The following is a 20,528-nucleotide window of genomic DNA, read 5'->3' on the forward strand; positions in this document are numbered from 1 at the left end:
AATTAAGTAGTCTAAGTGCGGTTTTATTAGGGAGTTATAAATGACATATTTTATTTTACGTGGAAGACACTTGGAAATACTACGAATGGTACCGGTTAAAGCTGTGAGTTTAGTTTTGACTTTCTGAATATGTATTTTCCAGTTCAGTTGGCGGTCAAGAATAAGTCCTAAGTACTTCTCATGAGATTTTTCGTTAAGGAGTTCGTTGTTTATTTTAAGTTGTACGACACTATCGAATTTTTTGTTTTTTGCTGCAAAAATTATGAAATTAGTTTTCGATGAGTTAATGGTAAGAGAATTTGATAGAAACCAGTTGTTGAGCAGATCCAAATCGCTCTGTGCTTTCATTGTCATTGCATTGATTGAGTGGCCAGAATAAAATAAGCTTGTGTCATCTGCATAGAGAGTAATATCAGCAGAAAGGCCTATATATTGAATATCGTTAATGTATATTAAAAACAAAAGTGGCCCCAAGATAGAGCCATGAGGTACACCGTAGGTGACTGGGCGAGCCAAGCTTTGACACTGGTCGATAACAACGATTTGGTTGCGGTGTTGTAAGTAAGATTTTAAGATGGCAAAAGCAGAATCAGTGAAACCAATGTTGGACAGTTTTTCAAGAAGTATTTTATGACTAATGGTATCGAAAGCCTTTTTGAGATCGATGAAGATCCCCATTACCAGTTGCTTTTCGTCGATCTTATTTTTCATCTTGGTCACAAGGTCTACCGTTGCTGAGAGCGTGTTGGATCTTGGTCTGAAGCCATACTGTTTTTTGTACAGAAAGCTATTTTTTCTAAGATATTTTTCAATTCGCGAGTAGAGAACCTTTTCAAATATTTTTGATATAATTGGCAAAATCGAAATTGGGCGATAATTACATGGGTCTGTCCTATCACCAGCCTTAAAGATTGGTTTTACTTTTGCAATCTTTAGTGAGTCAGGGAAGATCCCTCGGTCCATGCAGTCATTTATACAGTTCGTAAGTGGATTGACAATGAGCCGTTTAATACATTTGACCGATTTGGCGCTAATGCCGTCCATACCACAACTTGTGTTGGGGTCTAGTCCATCAATGATTTTAGCAATTTCATCCGTGGTTGCCGGTTCGAATTTAGAAAGATTGTTGGATAGAGGTAATTTGGAAGCTAACGTACTTTGACTCGACAAGTATAAATTTGGAATTTTACTGGCTAAAATTTCACCTATACTTGAAAAATAATCATTAAAACATTCGGAAATTTCTTTGACATCTGAAGTTGTTCTTGAATCCATGGTGAGTTTGTCTGGTCCAGCAGAATCAGTTATTTTATTACTAGCTAGTCTGTTAATACCTTGCCACATTAATCTGGGATTCTTCATATGTTTTTGAAAGTAGTTGAAGTAGTATGTTTTTTTAGTTTTTTGAATTTTCATGTGTACCTTGGATCTTAAAATTTTGGCTTTCTCTTCTAATGATTTGTCAGAGATGTTTTTTTTGTAGCTATGCCACAATTCGTTTCGCTTATTTATATCCTCTATGATTTCTTTGTTTATCCAATCCTGGCGTGGTGGGTTCAGTATTTTTGTTTTTTTTTTTTTTTTTTTCGGCTGGCCACCCTGGCTGTCAAACGTAGTTAGGACAGCTCTTATCTATTTTACATTAATTTTAATATTTAATTGTATTTTTCAAGTGTAAATCATTGTAAATCAACACATTAAAACTTAGTTTAGTGAAATTACCACAAAAATCAAGCATTCAACCCATAACTGCAACGAAATAATGAAGGAAAAATTTACCGGCCAGTGACATGACATGACGATTTTGAAAAATCGTCAATACAACAATTAATTAAAACAGGGGAGTATTGTTTTCATAATATTTATTTAGAATTAAGTTAAATGTTAATTAGGACTATATTTCTAATACTGAGCCTAGTGTCTCAAATAATAAAATATCTAGTAATTGAGCCTAACCTCAACTTGTAAACAAAGTTTATACTGCATAAACTCATAGGTCCTTTTTAGTTTCTTAGTTGTTTAATAATATTATATCTGACACACCTCTAATTCGAGGAAATCATTGCATATAACGGTGTTCATAATTAAAGAACAATGGCAGGCATGGTACCCAGTAAAATTGAAGATGTACGGAGTTGATTTCTTGATATTATATACTCGATACTTGGACACTTATTTTACGTATTTTTATGATTTTCCACAACTTTCGAGAATAAAGAAAACATAACTTTTGTTTTCATTTGAATACTGCTAACAAAACGCTTACCTGAATATGCAATAATAAAACGCAATAGGACCCTTTTCTTTAGGGCCGTAACCTACAACTATTTTATTCAATCAGATAAATCGATTATCGATTAACTTACTTTACCAATTATTCAGATATCGACTTAAGATCTATAAAACCATTGATACAATCAACAAAGTGAATATAATTATCGGTTTAGCTCTATTTATATTCATTTTAATAATATATTATGCTAATTAGATTTATGAGGAATAAATGGAGGCTATTGATTATTATCGATTACTCCAATGTATCGTACATTGCATTACGTCAAGGTACGTCACGCGACTGACATACAAGTACAACAACTGTCAAATCAGTTCTTTGTTTACATTCCATCGTATTACTTTTCTCTATGTTCCATCGTTTGGTGGTTTTCCAACGTTTCGTCGTCTCGGTGTGATCATAAAGTGCTGTTTATGGTATACCTACCTACTTGCAAAGTAAAGAACAGTCGAGTTGAGAGCACCCTATGCCTCCCCCTGTCTTTTCTTTAGTATTGTGATACTATCTTAGCGAAAGGATGCTTGTTTGTGTATTGTGATCTGTTTGTAACCATGTCTCTTCTACGCTGCATCAACTGCGATATTCGAGTGACTCGAATTAGGCGGCATCTACTCCTGGAAGAGAGTGAGGCTCTTACAGAAGTTATGAGACTGTGAACATATCCAAGAGAGGTAAGAGAAAGATTTCAAACTTCATTGTTTTAAAAGCAATAAAAACCGCTTTTCATCAGTTTTATCCTCAGTACGTTAGTATTCAAAAATATTATAGTTATTACATTGGGAAATGTACAGATTGTCACCAATGGTTTATTGAAATATCCATTGTCGGTAGAATGTATTTAATCCAATTCCAATCATATCAAATGAGTTGACTGATCTTGGACTGAACATTTTATCAGCTAAAGATCTATTGACAAGTTATTTGGATATAATTCACTACTGGACTGATTTCAAAAATCCTTTCTCGAAGATTTTTAGGCTAGTTTTATGTATATTATCACTTCTCCTTTTTTGTTTCAGATCACAAACACTGACTATTTGCCATGCCTCTTGGAAACTTGGAAATGCTCAAGTCACTGGAGCAAACATTGTTGAGAATCAAGAGAGGCTAATTGGTCTTCACAACATTTGTGTAGGATGCGGCCGCTCGATTTTCAGTCAGTTCTCGCACAATATTGAGAGAAACTCCTACAAATGAAGAAGGCCCAATAGTTGCTATTATATCACAGTGGATACATCCAAGACAGGTAAATGTAATACCATAATTGGCAATATCTTAATTGGCTTTCGTTATTTAATTATACTATTGTTACACAAATGCGAAAACAGTAAATGGTGTATAAAATATGTAGTTTCTTAAGCAGTGGTTTTTAGACTGTTATTGTTTCACTGTATGTTTTCCGAACAAAATAAAATAAATAAATAATTGTCTCTGTTCTGTGTGTCCGTACAATAAATATGTCTTTATATACGTTTTTTTTAGAATAACTAGGATTTGATCTATATTGTTATGTTTTAGATTACTCAAAGTGATCAAGCATGTACCGCATGTTGGTTACGCGCTCAGAGAACTCTCCGTCGTCAGCAATTGGTTGATGAGGCCAGAAACATAAATGAAGAATTAACAACATGTGTCAATTGCAACAAAGATTTGTTACATAGCAATGGCTACTTATTGAGAAACGAAGACGAAAATGTCATCAACATCATTAAAAGCTGGATATATCCTAATAATGTAAGTACTTTAAGAAAGAAGAAAAAGGTCACTTTTGTTGAAAAATAATGTGAACATTTCACTATTAAATGAATTTGTTTTTTTAGATCAACCTCATGGATAGTATTTGCCATGCTTGTTGGCAACTTGCAAATGAAGCAGCACGGCAAGGTTCTGAGTCACCAGAGACTGCATCCCAACCGTTGGAGACAGATGACCCTCCTGACTCACATGAACTACAGGAAGATAATCATGAGGAGGCGTGCCATCATAGAATATTGTTGCAACTGTATTGTGGGTTTGAGGACAGTAGGGTGTTGCTCACATGCACGGTAATAGTATTACCATGTCACATGTGATGAGTATCGTATGGTATTTAGCCTATGCTTGTCACTTAGACAATATATCACCACCTGCACAAGTGTTAGATGGAATTCTTGTAAGAATAAACATTGAATAAAGCAGTATATTGATTTTAACTTTTGTTTTTATTTATTAAACTTCTTGATAGCATTATTATGTTGACTTGAATAAAAGTTCCCCATTAAAGCCTTGTCTATTTTATGAATGTGTATAAATAATAATCTTTAGAAAAATAAAGTTATAAGAATATCTCTTTAGGCGAGCACTCGCGATGCGTATTATCTAATGAGCATCAATCCAACAGAAAGTAACTGCCTTTAAAATTATCCTGAATAAAAGATAAAACGATAATATTAATTTGATCACTTCGTTGTTTTAAACATTATTATTTTTTTCTGTCAGTATCAGTCAGATTAAACATGTCAAAAAATGACAATTGACATTTAAAACGTTTTGTTCTCCATGTTCAAGCGTTCTGTTAACCTTCAAAGCGTTTTGTTAACCTTGTTCCGTATTATCATAACATTGAATTTATCTTTTTATTCATAAGTTGTAGAAATATGGTATGATTACATTTTTTGTTGTATAAATCAAGACAAAGAAATTGGTAATATTTTCATTGTCGTACACTCCGTCTAAAGACGGTACCAACACTACATAGGTTTCTGCCAATGTTCTTTACTTGAAATTGAACAAGAGCAAAGTGATATTGAAACCAACTGTCACAACAGTTTAACACCTTTATAACTTTATTACTTTTACCTTTTACATATGGCTATTATAAAACTTTGCCTGTAATTTGTTCTATCCCAGGGAAATCATAACACGCATTATTGAAATTTAAATTAGATAACTAATTACCCTCAAACTAAAATAATTTAGTAATTGATTCAAAATCTTCATATTTTATGATTATCAAACTAGAAATATTTTTAATAATAATATTTAAAAGAAACACAGTCAAATTTTTGACTAATTAATATAGCCCTGGTAGATTAGATTATTTCAAAACTAAGTTATATTTTATAACTTGTATTGTACACCCTTCTTTGATAATTTTCAGCGGAGGTCAATTTCACATCATGCTTACCCGCAAGGCAGCCGCACAAAATACAGAATTAAAACTCAAGAGGGCACTCGAAGAACTAAAATTGAGTCAAGAAACCTGTAATTAGCTTATCAGGGAGAGAGAGGAGAGTGAAGAAGATATCCAGAGTATTATAAACAAAAACACTCATCTCAAGAAAGATTTGGCTGAATTGCACACTCGCTACCAGGAAGTCTCCGAGCACCGGGATAGCCTGCTACACACCATCAGCACATTTGACCAGTGCAGTAATGTCTACGAGGTCTACGAGCAGGCCCTGACTCGCAATCATGAATTGGAGGCAGAGCTGCGGGATGCCAACAAGACCATTATGCACCTCGAAGATGACAAAAAACAACAGGAGTTCGCTCACACACTTAGTTTGTACGATGAACTGATTGGGAGCCCCGGAGGTCACGAAGCGGCTTCAGACATGAACTTGTCCTGTAAAACTGGCCATCTTGGGACTAGAGACCAGAGATTTGAATTTTCAAGCAAGAACAAGTTAAAAAAATATATCAAAATCAATAGGTATATTACAAAAACTAAAAAATTAATAAAGAAGCAAGCAGTCTTTTATAAAAATATCTCACTGAGGAAAAAACGCTTAGATTTAATTGATTCTTTAGAAATTTATCATGATAAATTAGTGGAAAGTAGGTCAAATCATGCCTCTGACATTGAGCGGCTGGAGGCTGATATTGGTGATTTACATAAGTCTTTAGAACTTCTATCTTCTAAATACCACTCTGCCCAGGAACAAATCAAAGAACATATCCTGGCTGCAAATAATCTTTTGCAATTAACTACATGTAAATTGCCAAAAAAGCATCAACCTAATGTTTGCCTTAGGCCATCATTGTCAAAACCATCTAGAAATGTCGTTATACTATCAGACAGTCTAGGGATAGGTTATGGGCCACTGTTACACAAAAAAATTGACTGCAATGTTTTGAATAATTGTATGCCAGATGCTTCTTTTGACCTACTACCTCTTAATGAATAGCCTACAACAAAGTAACTTAAATAGGGAATCTATACTAGTTCTTGTATTAGGAAGTTCACAGAGTGTTAACAAAAGAAATGTTATTCACCACTTCTCTTCTCTCTGCCATCTTGATGTTAAAAAAGTAATTTTGTGTGCCTTGCCCTTCTGTAGAAATTATTCAAAGGAGAGGAATAACAGTATTCACTTATTGAATACTCAAATATTTAATTTATGTCAACGTCACAGCGAAAAATTTGTGTTTTTCGACACAAATAAATTTATTGATAAACAATTGACTGGCAGCCCTATACACCTGCCTCATAATTTAAGATCACAACTAGCTACTTTGTTAGCATACAATATTAATTGTATTTTTAATCATGACAATAGTATAAAAAATACTAGCAGTAATAATGTAATAGTGCCTACTAGTACTAGTAGTTTAAACTAAGACATCAGACAAAGGCCAGCCCTTCCATGTTTAATATTGTTCACCAAAATATCCAGGGTTTGGCCGGCAAGGATCTAGAATTAGAATTATTTTTAAAAAGCCATAATGTAAATGTCATTTGTATTACTGAACATTGGCTAAAAAAGGCAGAAGGTTTCTTTCATATTGATGGTTATCAATTATCTAGTGCTTTTTTTCGAAAATCTGCTATTCACGGTGGATCTGTAATATTTATTAATAATAATTTAAAATGCAAGGGACGACATGACGTAGTAGGGCTTTCGGTTGAGCGAGTTATTGAAATTTCTTGTGTGGAGCTTGAGAGATATATTGTATTATGCGTGTATCGACCACCTTCTGGTGACTTTAGTGTATTTGAGGCGGTTATGGAAGATGCCCTTAATAAGGTCAGCAACAAAAATAAAAAAATCTTAGTTTGTGGTGACTTTAACGTTAACTTGATGGAAAGCTCATCCATGAGTATGAGACTGCTAACTCTTTTTAAATCTTTTGATTTACATGCCCAATTCATGGAGCCGACAAGAATAACAGATACAACGGCTACCTGTTTAGATAACATCTTTTGTAATTGTGTTCCCGAAAGAAAATCAATTATTAACAAGTTAACTTCTGATCATTGTGGCCAATTAGTTTCATTAAAATGTACCACTCTAAATAATGATAATACTCAAAAACGAATTATTTGTACACCTATTACAAGTGGTCGATTAGAAAATTTCAAGAATAATTTAAGTAATAAAGTGCATCTTGTTCCATACACCGAGGGTGATCCAGAGGCACTTTACAGTAATCTATTTGACTGCATCAAAAATGAGTACAAGAAAGTCTTTACTGCGAAAAAAATTCAACCAAAGGAACGTTCGAAATTTAGTGACTGGGCAACTATAGGTATTCACAAGAGCAGAAATACATTATATGAGTTATACGGTATGAAAAGGTACAATAATAGTTTATCTTTTAAATACCATGTCAAAAAATATTCTAAAATGTTTAAAAAAGTTTGCTACTTGGCTAAATCTCTGTATATACGAGATAAAATAAACAACGCCAATAATAAAATAAAAGAGACATGGAATGTAATAAATCATGAAACTGGCAAAACTAAGCCGCGTGACAGTGAATTTGCACTCAAAATAGATGATTGTTCAATTAATACGGACAAAGAAGTAGCAGACGCTTTTGATAAATTCTTCTCTAACATACCACTTGTTACCACTGCAAACTTGAACTCCTCATCTACTGAGGCTGAATTAATCCTTAAAGATCATGTAGCTCCCTGTAACTCACAACTTACCTTTAAACACATCACTCCTTTGGATATTATAAAAGCTTTTAATATGCTAAATGTAAAAAATACTACTGATCTATGGGGAATCTCTGTGAAGGTAGTCAAGCATATTATCCACATCATTGCCCCACAGTTGGCAATTATATTTAACAACTGTGTGGATAAGGGGGTCTTCCCGGACCTTATGAAGCATAGCAAAGTTCTGCCGCTCTTTAAGTCTGGCAGCAGGCTCGACCCTGGTAATTTTAGGCCAATTTCAATCTTACCAGCTTTAAGTAAAATTTTTGAGAAAATTATACAAGAACAGCTTACGATCTATTTCACTTTAAATAAACTTTTTCATAGTGAACAGTATGGTTTTACTAAGGGTCGTTCCACTACCGACGCTGGTGCTACTCTCCTCAAACATATTTTTGGGGCTTGGGAGGATTCTCAGAATGCCTTAGGGGTGTTTTGCGACCTATCAAAGGCTTTCGATTGTGTTGAACATCAAACGCTAATTCGAAAACTAGAATATTACGGAGTCAGGGATTCAGCACTTTCATTAATTCTATCGTATCTCAGTGGCAGGATTCAAAGAGTAGATATAAACGGAACTATTTCATGTGGGTCACCCGTAAAAATGGGAGTTCCTCAAGGGTCCATTCTGGGTCCATTATTATTTCTCATCTATATAAATGATCTTCCATCATTTGTAAAGAACTCCTGTGAAATCGTATTATTTGCCGACGACACATCTTTGATTTTTAATATTAATAGAAACAAGGCTAACTTTGACGATGTAAATGATGCACTATCAAGAGTTCTAAGTTGGTTCACCGCAAACAATCTACAGCTCAATGCTAAAAAAAACAAAATGTATTAAATTCACTCTGCCCAACGTAAAATCTGTTGATACCCAAATAATATTGAATAATGATACAATTGAGCTTGTGGATACGACGATATTTTTGGGACTTACACTGGACTCTAAACTTCAGTGGGGACCCCATTTAACAGCTCTAGCAAGTAGGCTTAGCTCAGCTGCTTTTGCAATTAAGAAAATAAGATCTCTAACTGATATTCTAACAGCTCGCTTAGTTTACTTTAGTTACTTTCATAGCCTGCTATCATATGGAATCTTGCTATGGGGAAAGGCAGCTGATTTTGAAACTATATTCATCCTACAAAAAAGAGCTATTAGGTCCATTTATAAATTGAAACCAAGAGCATCCCTCAGGGAGAAGTTTAAAGAAATTGGTATTCTCACGGCCGCCTCACAATACATCTTAAATTGTATTATATTTGTTCACCAAAATATAAATAAATACTTGAAAAATAGCGACGTTCACAACTTTAACACGAGAAACAAAAATAAATTAGCTATACCTAATCTTAGACTTCAAAAAGTATATGGTACTTTTATGGGACAGAGTATTCACTATTATAACAAAGTTCCTGAAGACTATAAAAAACTACCCATTAATAAATTTAAAAGTATAGTTAAAGAACACTTACTAAAAAAAGCTTATTACACTACAAATGATTACCTTAATGATAAATTACCTTGGAAATAAGTCTCTCAGGCTCTCACAATGTACCTAATTAATTGTATAGATACATTAGTTGCCATCTCTTTCTATTATATTATGGTGCCTTGCTTTTCTGTCTGGAGTTTTCATACCTTGTCTACTAAATAGTTTTATATCTGGCACTTAGTCAGAAGGGTATCTTGGACTTGTCATGCTCACTAAAATGTCTTTGGGGTAGTGGCGTGTGAGGCGGGTCGCTACATTCCCTACAATATGGTCGAGTGAAGCGATGGCTGGTTCACACGTCATGTCTGTGAACAGGCGCTGCCTTCGGGGACTGGTCAAGACAAGATATACCTACCTTAAATTTTTTAACATAACAATTAACAATCAACTTAGACAGTGGCACGGCACTAAATATAAGTATATACAATTTATTTAAAACTACCACACGGTTTTGTTATGGTGCCTTGCTTTTCTCTCTAGAGTTTTCTTGCCTTGTCTCCTAAATAGTTTTATATCTGGCACTTAGCCAGAAGGATATCTTAGACTTGTCATGCTCACTAAAATGTCTCTGGGGTAGTGGCGTGTGAGGCGGGTCGTTACATTCCCTATAATATGGTCGAGTGAAGCGATGGCTGGTTCACACGTCATGTCTGTGAACAGGCGCTGCCTTCGGAGACTGGTCAAGGAAAGATATACCTGACATAAAATATATGTATCAAAACGCAACAATTAACCTAGAAATTAGCACGGCACTAAAGAAATATACAGTGTGAGTCACGTTAAAGTGTACATATCAAAATAGATAAAACTAGACCTATTTTTATCGACAAAAAAGAAGTCAAAAAATTTTTGAGATTTTTTTTTATTTTTTTATAGAATTTTTTTTCTTCGAATTACTTATTGTAAAGAAAACGTAATAACTTTTTAACTAAGCGGTATATCCTGATAAAATAAAAACAGTAATAATGCTAAATAACAGGCGATACTAAAAAAATATATAAAATACACAAAAAAGGCCAACAAATAATAAAAAATGATACTTTTTAAAAAAAATCTGCTTTAAAATTCGTGTTTTTTTGGTTATTTGATAAATTTCTCCAAAAAATGCCCCTATAACCGGTGGTTTTTATTACGTTGTATTATTTTCTATCGTATTACCTTCGTAAAACCAAAACTCGCATGTCTCTATCCCTATCACAACGTTTGCAATGATCGTTTGAACTAAGCCTCTCCGGGCGCGCCATTCAATGCTTCATTAACAACGAAACTGAAAATGGCTCTAGATTTGTAATTTTGATAAAGACAAGTTAGATTTCAAATAAAAACAAAAGATTTTGAAGTAAAATAAGCATTTTAGTTAAAATTAAAATTGTCTCTACCTGTAGCGGAGAATAATGTTGTGGCAGGCCTTTGTTCAAACGATCATAGCAAATGTTGTGATAGGGATAGAGACATGCGATTTTTGGTTTTACGAAGGTAATACGATAGAAAATAATACAAAGTAATAAAAACCACCGGTTATAGGGGCATTTTTTGGAGAAATTCATCAAATAACCAAAAAAACACGAATTTAAAAGCAGATTTTTTTCAAAAAGTATCATTTTTTATTATTTGTTGGCCTTTTTGTGTATTTTATGTATTTTTTTTAGGATCGCCTGTTATATAGCATTATTACTGTTTTTATTTTATCAGGATATACCGCTTAGTTTAAAAGTTATTACGTTTTCTTTACAATAAGTATTTCGAAGAAAAAAAATTCTATAAAAAATTAAAAAAAAAACTCAAAAATTTTTTGACCTCTTTTTTGTCGATAAAAGTAGGTCTAGTTTCATCTATTTTCATATGTACACTTTAACGTGACTCACACTGTATTCAAAACTGCCACGCGGTCTCGTGCTAGATGGGCGTCTTAAAGGCCACCTTCTATCAACGGGAGCGCGTGGTAAGTAACTTGCTACTGAATGTATGTAACTTCCTACTTTTTTATATTTTTAAACCGGCAGACAGTGGTGACTGAGTTTGTTGCGGCGCTTCTTCTCAGCACTTGCCAAATGTTTGTCTCGAAGCGCTGGTAGGGCAAAAAAAGAATGAGACATGTATAGGCTCCTTAAGAGCATTTGACGATTTGCAAGAACTAATTTAATTAGTCTAAACAAATAAAGATAATTTTGATTTGATTGATTGATTATTTATTTTGCTCTTGAGTACGCTGTTTAAGATTTCTTGTTCGAGTACATTGTAATCCCGGAGAGATCCCTCTTCATCATGGCTTCTTATAGAATCTTCTAAATGTTCGTACAATCGTTTGTAATTTATTGCAGAGTAATTCACTTTTACAAGGCGTGTAGGTTGGTAATTTTCGATCTCAACAAATATCTGCTTGTGGTCAGACATGGCTGAATCGATGATACAGATGTTGAAGTTGTTCGCTTTTAAGCTTGTACACACATGATCAATAATAGATTTCGCGGATTCGGTCATACGAGTACAGTGCTTTCGATTGATTCTATTCAGAATTCTATAGCCAGCTTCTTTGATTGTATCTTTGTACTTACGTGTGTCTCTATCTGGTGTCAGCAGGTCAAAGTTGAAATCGCCGAAAATCACACCTCTCTTTCTTCTTTGCAGATGCATCGAGTAGGTTTCAAGAAAGCTATCTACTTTCCGTCTGTTAGGGTTATATATAGCCCCAATGTCCAAATTTTGTCTAGCCAGGTGTATCCAGAGAAAGTGGATGTCATCATCTATGCAGTGTTCTTCAATCAGGCTGTGATGGAGGTTGTTGTGTACGAAGATTGAGACTCCTCCTCCTTTCCGATGTTTTCTGTGACTATAATAGTGGGTGTAGTTTGGAATTTGGAGTAATTTGACGTCGCTATCGCTTTTTATCCAAGTTTCTGTTACCACCACTATATGTGGCTTTAAAGAGACAGCAATACAATTTAATTCATCGAGTTTGCCATGCTTGACAAGACTACGGGCGTTCATATAGAAGCATTTGAGAGATTTTTTGCAGATTATAATATTATTATAGCTACTAGTGGTTTTGTGTGTTACTCTTCCCGCTGAGATGTTTAGTTTTTTGAGATCTTCTGTGTACTGGTTTTTGTTTTCTCGTCCATTGATTTGATAATTTTGGGCACGCCTTTTATAAATTTGATCGTTAGGTTTAACTCTCCGCTAGCAGAACGTTTTGCAAGTTCTTCTTTCAGATTCTGCATGTGTTGTTTCTGTTTGGGTGTTTGGTCAGAGAATATTTTGACATTGCTTTCTTTAATAGAATTTTTGTTACGCAGCACATTCTTGGCCGTATCTTCTGAGGCGAAACATACTTTAATATGGCGACTATGACCAGGTTTGAATTTTCCAAGGCGGATGATTTTCAGTGGTTCAGGGCATTCACTATTTATATTTTTTTAGTATTTTTACGACCTCATCTTTGTTGTAAGCGAGCCGATCCGTGGTCCCATCTGGCTCAGGTATTCCCGCAATCACCAAATTTTTGGATCGCATGTTTCGCTCATTGATCTCATTCATGATATCTTCATAGCTCGGAGACGGCTGAGCGCTAGAGGTTAATGTCGGCAACGAAACTTTAAGTTTGTTCATATCAGCTTCCAGAATAACCATCTTTTTATCTATGTTATCGCTCGAATTCTGTAGAGTATTCATCGTTACTTTTATGCTATTCTGGTCGGATACTAAATTCGCAATGGTATTGTTAATATCACATACCTCATTTTTAATCGCAGTGATGTCATTACTGAGTTTGTTTATATTTTCGGCTTGAGAGGTGCTGGTTGACTTGAGTAATGTCATCATTTCGGACATTTGATTCTTTAAATCTGTAAGTTCAGTTCGGATCCAAGCACTATCGTCGAATTCTTTCCTTTTGTTGCGATGAGTTATGTTTGTTGGTGTTTCACAAGACGGGGTGTCGACCAATTTTGGTTGGGTGCCGCTGATTTTCGGAATAGTACCGCATCCAGTCGGTGACCGCTTTACGCTCATTGTAGATCCTTGGTGTTGCGTGAGCAGTCCAAAAAATATGAGCCTGTCTCGTTTACTCGAGGGGGTGAGGGACGGCTACCGCGTAGGAGATACCGGGCTGCCAAGATAAGAACCGCACAACACACACTCAAGTGTTTAGAGGAATACGTGGTGTAAATACGTGCTGATAGTGTTTATAGTTGATCGGCTAATACTTTGTAACTTTTAAAATAAAATCGCGACACGTCTACGTTGTACGCTCATCGGACTGAGACTAGGTCTACACTCATATAAACAAACTAGTCTAGGTCTAGGACTACACTCATATAAACAAACTGTGTTTCAGGAAGTTCAAATCACAAAAAAGCAACTGTCCGCTAGAAATATTAAAATGAAACCGGCTTATAAATGTAAACCAAATCTTAAAGAAAATAAAAAAAGGGATCTTCTGAGTTTGGTAGAGAGCAGCAACCACATCCCAAATTTTTATGCCTCTTTTTTCAAAAGTTTGTAATTTCATGTTTATTTAAGATTAAATCTACGAGAGTACCTTAAATTTGGATGGATATGACTGATTATGTGTACCTTAGCTTAAGGAAAAACTTTTTATGTGACTTTTTGATGTTCCTATTAGATTTATAAACATTATAGCTTATTATAAGAGCTATTATAATAAATAATTCCATTTGCATATATTGTATTATTACATAAATTACAACACCCTAATCAAAAAAAGTGTCATATTATGGGCCATTTTTTATAAATTTAAGGAAAAATCTATATTTTTGCAACGTTTTTTCCAACTTGAAATTTTCTCAAGTAAGTTTAATAAATTGTCCATAAAATTCATATAAAACGATTAAAAAATCCATCTACCGAGTGATCATAACATTGTTACGAAGTAAAAAAAAAAACTTAAAACCGTTTTTTCTCGAAACACGCTTTTTTATGTTGTGACAGTCTTTTAGAGGACGTGCGGTATGTATAACTACCACATGCGATGTGTCATTTTTTCGGACATGTATTTTTCCATATTTAATCCATATCGATGGGTGCCGGGAATAAAGCCACAATCGACAAAACACAATTTTACAGGAGAAGAGATTTAGTGAAATTTTTGAATAATAACTAAACTACGAGGCGTATCCAAATGGTTTGTATATCAAAAGATGCGTTATTTTTTCTGGAGTAACATATAATGTGCATAAGGTTATAGTGCTTAGAATATACCTTAAAAAAGGTAGAAATACATATTGCCGCTTCACACATTGAAAGTCGGTTCCGTAAGAGTCCATTGTGGTTTTATTCCGGTAAAAAGTGCGAAATTAATCATACAGCAATAGTGTATTGCAGCGATGTACGCTGATCTGAAGGATGTATGGCGAATACAGTAATAGCGGTTTGCTTGAATTTAATGATCGACTTGGAAAATGTACTGGTGAATGCTGTGTACATTATATGTTCATATGGTCCGTATCGAAATGAGTACAAAGTTGAATATCTAGAGTGTTTCGTTAATATCATTATATAAAGTAGTGGAATTCATTAGTACATAATGATAATATTATAATATTACACGCTTTTGCCCGCGGCTTTTTCGTAGTTTAGAAGTTATCATTAATTTGTAACTTTTTTTCAATTTCATGACCTAGTAGGCTTTAAAAAAACTTATCTTTTTTTCGGGTTGACTTATCTCAGATTTCTTTATTTTGACAATATCGCTATTAATTGCAGATGTTTGAAAAAAATATTCACCTTCCTAGCTTTGATGCAAGATTCAAAATTTTTGATAGAAACATAAAAAAACCGGCCAAGTGCGAGTCGGACTCGCACACCGAAGGTTCCGCCGTACAAACGTAGCGGTTTACAATTTATGACGTATTAAATCAAATTACTTACTAGATATCGTTCAAACCAATTGCATGGTAATGCGTAATGCACATCATATATTTTTTTTCATCATTTCAGCCACAGGACGTCCACTGCTGAACATAGGCCTCCCCCAATGCTTTCCATGTTGATCGATTGGTAGCGGCCTGCGTCCAGCGCTTCCCTGCTACCTTTACGATGTCGTCGGTCCACCTTGTAGGTGGACGTCCCACGCTGCGTTTTCCGGTACGCGGCCTCCATTCCAGAACCTTTCTGCCCCATCGGCCGTCAGTTCTGCGTACTATGTGCCCTGCCCATTGCCACTTCAGCTTGCTAATACGTCGGGCTATGTCAGCGACTTTGGTTCGTTTACGGATCTCCTCATTTCTGATTCGATCTCGCAAAGAAACACCAAGCATAGCCCTCTCCATAGCACGCTGTGCAACTTTGAGCTTCTGTATAAGGCCTATAGTGAGAGGCCACGTTTCCGAGCCATAAGTTATCACTGGTAACACACATTGGTTATACACTCTAGTCTTCAGGCATTGAGGTAATTTGGACGAAAAGATGTTGCGTAGTTTCCCGAACGCTGCCCAGCCGAGTTGGATTCGACGATTGAACTCCTTCTCGAAATTGGACCTACCTAGCTGAATCGTTTGTCCGAGGTAGACATACTTGTCGACAATCTCGAGAATTGAGCTCCCAACTGAAACTGGGTAGGGCGTAACATGGACATTCGACATAAGCTTCGTTTTGTCCATGTTCATCCTCAGGCCTACCTGTTGGGAAACTCGATTAAGGTCTTCGAGCATTGTGCCAAGATCTTCCAACGATTCTGCCATGACCACAATATCGTCGGCCAACCGAAGGTGAGTGATGTACTCGCCATTAATGTTTATGCCGAATCCTTTCCATTCCAGGAGTTTGAAAGCGTCTTCCAATGCAGCGGTGAACAGTTTCGGAGATATAACATCTCCCTGCCTAACGCCTCGCTGCAGTGGAATCGCCCTCGTGCTCTGCTCCTGTACTCGGACCGACATGGTGGCGTTTTTGTACAAGCACTTCAGCACCTCGATATACCGATAGTCAATACGGCACCGCTGGAGAGATTGTAACACTGCCCAAGTCTCAATCGAATCGAAGGCCTTCTCATAGTCCACGAACGCCAAGCATAGTGGCAAGTTATACTCCTCAGTCTTCTGTATAACCTGCCGCAGCGTATGGATGTGGTCTATGGTACTATAACCTTTTCGGAATCCGGCTTGTTCGGGAGGCTGGAAGTCATCGAACCTACGCGCGAGACGTTTCGTGATGACTCTCGAAAACAGTTTGTAGACATGACTCAGAAGCGAGATGGGTCTGTAATTCTTCAGCAAGGTCTTATCACCTTTCTTGAAGAAGAGCACCACCACGCTTCTGTTCCATGCCTCTGGCGTAGTTCCCTGGAGTAGGACGGAGTTAAAGAGTCTCTGAAGGACTTTCAGTATCGGTGTTCCACCCGCATTCAGAAGCTCCGATGTTATTCCGTCATCACCCGGTGCCTTGTTGTTCTTTAGCTGTTTGAGAGCCATCCTAATCTCGTATAGGCTGATGTCCGGGATATCTTCGGTTTAGTGTCGAGTTAGCTTAGCTCTTGGATCTGAAGTTGAGCTATCAACGGGTTTGGTGACCGAGGTATATAGCTGTCCATAAAACCTCTCGATCTCACCCAAAACCTCGGCTGTTGTTGACGTTACACTACCGTCCGCCGTCGTTAGCTTCGTCAGCTGGCTTTACCCAATAGAGTTGTCTCTTGCGAACACTTTGGAGCCTTGGTTCCGCTCTATCGCCTCTTTAATACTGTTAGTATTAAAGTTGCGAATATCATGTCGCAAGGACTTCCTTATCTGTCTATTGAGCTGCCTATATGCCGTAGCGTCAACGGAGGACTGCAGCGTCATTGCACGTCGTTCTGCCATGAGGTTGAGGGTGTGGTCGGTGAGCTTTTGCGGCTTGTCTTTACGACGAGGTCTAAAGAATTTAAGCCCAGCCGCCTGGACAGTTTCTACGAACCCGTTATTGATCTCATCCACTGACTCGCAGTTTTCCAGGCATGCAAAGCGATTTGTCAACTCGAGCTGAAAGCTCTCGGGGCAGTGGATATGGGAATTGTAGGGTCGGAGCGTAGACTTCATCAGACGGGACCTTTCTAGCTTGACGTTAATATTTAGTATGCCTCTGACCATTCGGTGATCACTACCGGTTTTCACCCTGTTGATCACGGAGACATCACTAAATATTCGTCGCTTTGTGGTCATGATGAAGTCAATCTCATTTTTCGTAGAACCATCGGGACTCATCCATGTCCACTTCCTATGAGGCGGCTTCTGGAAGAAGGAGTTCATCGCAAAGAGGTCTTCCTTCTCCAGAAATTCGGCCAGCCTCTGCCCCCTGGGGTTCCGTTGCCCACATCCAAATTGCCCCACTCTCAGCTCATCATCACTTCGCATGCCCAGCTTCGCGTTGAAGTCCCCCATAACAACATTGAAGTAGGTTTTAGTAGTATGTATGGCCCTACTTATGTCCTCATACATAGCCTCTACTTCCTCATCTGGGTGTGTAGAGGTCGGTGCGTATACCTGAATTACCTTCAGCAAGTATCTTTTGGATACTCTGAGTATCAGGTAAGCAACCCTGCTCGACACACTTCCGATGGTGATGATGTTGTTAATGAGGGACTTGTGGACGAGAAACCCGACACCACCTTGGGACAGTTGTTCGCCCTCCCGGTAGTAGAGTAGGTTGCCGGATTTTAGGATGATCGTGTCCTCGCCCTCTCGTCGGACTTCCGATAGTCCCATTATACTCCATCGCAACCTACTCAGTTCGTCTTCCAACTCTGTGATCCTTTCGTCAGTCCTCAATGTGCGTATATTATGCGTTACCAGGGCCAGTCGTCGTTGGTGTGGGTAGCCAGTCCGCCTCCGGAGATTCTTAGCACCCCCCGCCCCGCTGCTACCCTGACCGCTACCGTAGCCAGGAACTGCGGGGCTACCGGAGACTGGGGGCCTGGTCGCTGTTGTGTTCCTCATTGGGGGGATCATTGCCGATACTCGCCACGCTTGGCAGGCGGGTTGGCGAGCGCAGTTTTTTATAAATTTCGCACGCAAACGCTGCTGCCCATCTCGTGCTACAGGATTTTGTCGCCTCTTACGACACGCCTCCTGTTGGCGGTGGGGAATTGTATTCTTTACGGCCGTCCCCACACGGCACCATATTTTTTTTAGTTTTAATATTATCTTATTTTGGAACTTACAGAGAGGGGACACATTTTAATACTTTGGAAGTGACTCTCGCGCAAACCGTTCAGTTTAGAACAATCATAGTTATGGTAATTTCGTGAGAGTCAACATAGTTAATATTTTTTATTTTATAATATAACTAAAATAGTAGGCCAGTACCTTGTAAAATTTATTTTATTAAAGTTATTTATTTACAACATTTTATAGTCATCGTTTTAGAGCGTTTTGAATTTTTGCGTTGATTTAGAATTTTTCACAGTTTAGAGGCAATTAGATTTAAGAAGCTGGCAAAACTCTATAAACCGTTCTCCGTTCTCATTACGTGCTCCAAGTCCCTGTGTACCCATATGACGCTCGCAGTTTGTGTTATAGTTTCCAACTTTAGCATTTAGGTCCCCCATGACAATCACTATGTCTTGTTTCTTTATAACCTTTAAGGTGGCGTTGAGTGAGTTGTAGAAATCGTCCTTGGTGTCCTCCGCAGATGTGTTGGTAGGACCGTAGCACTGCACTATGGAGATCTTCCGGGCTCTTGAGTTGAAGCGGGCCCAAATGATTCGATCTGAGATCGGTTTCCAATCTATCAGACTCTTCCTTGCGGCATCAGAAAGGAGAAAACCAACGCCATATTGGCGGGTGTCATCCTCACTTTCCTTACCAGAATATAGGAAAGTCAAGCCGTTAGATGTTCTCAGTTCACCGAAACCATTTCTACGCACTTCGCTAAGACCTAAAACTTGCAGGTTGTATCTTAGCATTTCTGCTTCTGCTTGGGCTAGTCGGCTGTCATCGCTGAGCGTTCTTACATTCCAAAAAGCTATTCGTGTCCGTTTCTTCATGCCAAAGGTCGTTGTTGAGAGATCGGTCCGGTTTCTTGGTGTGTACGTTTCGTTAATCGAGTATTTTCGGGCAAGTGGGTGATTAACCCGCTGTAGTCCGGTGGTGGGGCTGCCACCTAGCTGCTTCTTCTGGACTAGCTCGGTTTTTTTCGGGTATCCTCCCTAGTGATGAGATTCTGTTTTCAGGCGCAGAATACTCGCCTTTCGCCCTGCATCCTCAGCTCAGCTGCAAGTCTAGGTAGTGGGCACGCAGAGCGTGGCTGCAGCAGGTCCCAGGGTGGACGACGAGGACGTGGATGACGCCGACTGGCCGAGTTTTGCCAGCACCACGACCTGACCATCGGTGGTACGTTATTTATTCATAAAGATATCCACAAGCACACATGGATTTCACCCGATGGCATCACCAAAAACCAAATCGACCACCTTGCGATCAGTTCCAAATGGCGATCGTCGTTGCTCGATGTCCGAAACCGAGGAGGTGCTGATATCGACAGCGACCATTACATGGTTGCTGCTGAGCTGCGCCTCAAGGTAGCGGTAGCACGACCGGCTGGGGGACCTGACAGGATTGGGAGAAGGTTCGACGTGACTAAATTTAGAGACCCTGACACCTGCACCAAGTTCAGGCTCGAACTGCGAAACCGTTTCTCCGCCCTTGATGACGAGAAATGCTCAATAGACGAAAAGTGGAACCATATCAAAGTGGCCTACACAGAGACCAGCTTTTCCGTTTTGGGTCACAACACGCACACGCGCGAGGACTGGATGTCACAATCCACATGGCAGCTGATCAGCGACCGTAGAGAGCTCCACCTAAAATTGCTA

At 37.8% G+C, this 20,528-nt stretch overlaps 1 long non-coding RNA gene across 1 annotated transcript; it reads left to right on the forward strand.

Annotated features, from left to right (window-relative positions):
* The first annotated feature begins 1,581 nt into the window (after positions 1-1,581).
* Positions 1,582-4,485, forward strand: LOC135086360 (uncharacterized). Its single transcript, XR_010260438.1, has 4 exons — positions 1,582-2,964; positions 3,313-3,539; positions 3,812-4,027; positions 4,114-4,485. It is a non-coding gene; the product is annotated as an uncharacterized LOC135086360 (long non-coding RNA).
* Positions 4,486-20,528: the final 16,043 nt, after the last annotated feature.

Source organism: Ostrinia nubilalis, chromosome W, assembly GCF_963855985.1.
Source record: "Ostrinia nubilalis chromosome W, ilOstNubi1.1, whole genome shotgun sequence".
Lineage (NCBI taxonomy): Eukaryota > Metazoa > Arthropoda > Insecta > Lepidoptera > Crambidae > Ostrinia > Ostrinia nubilalis.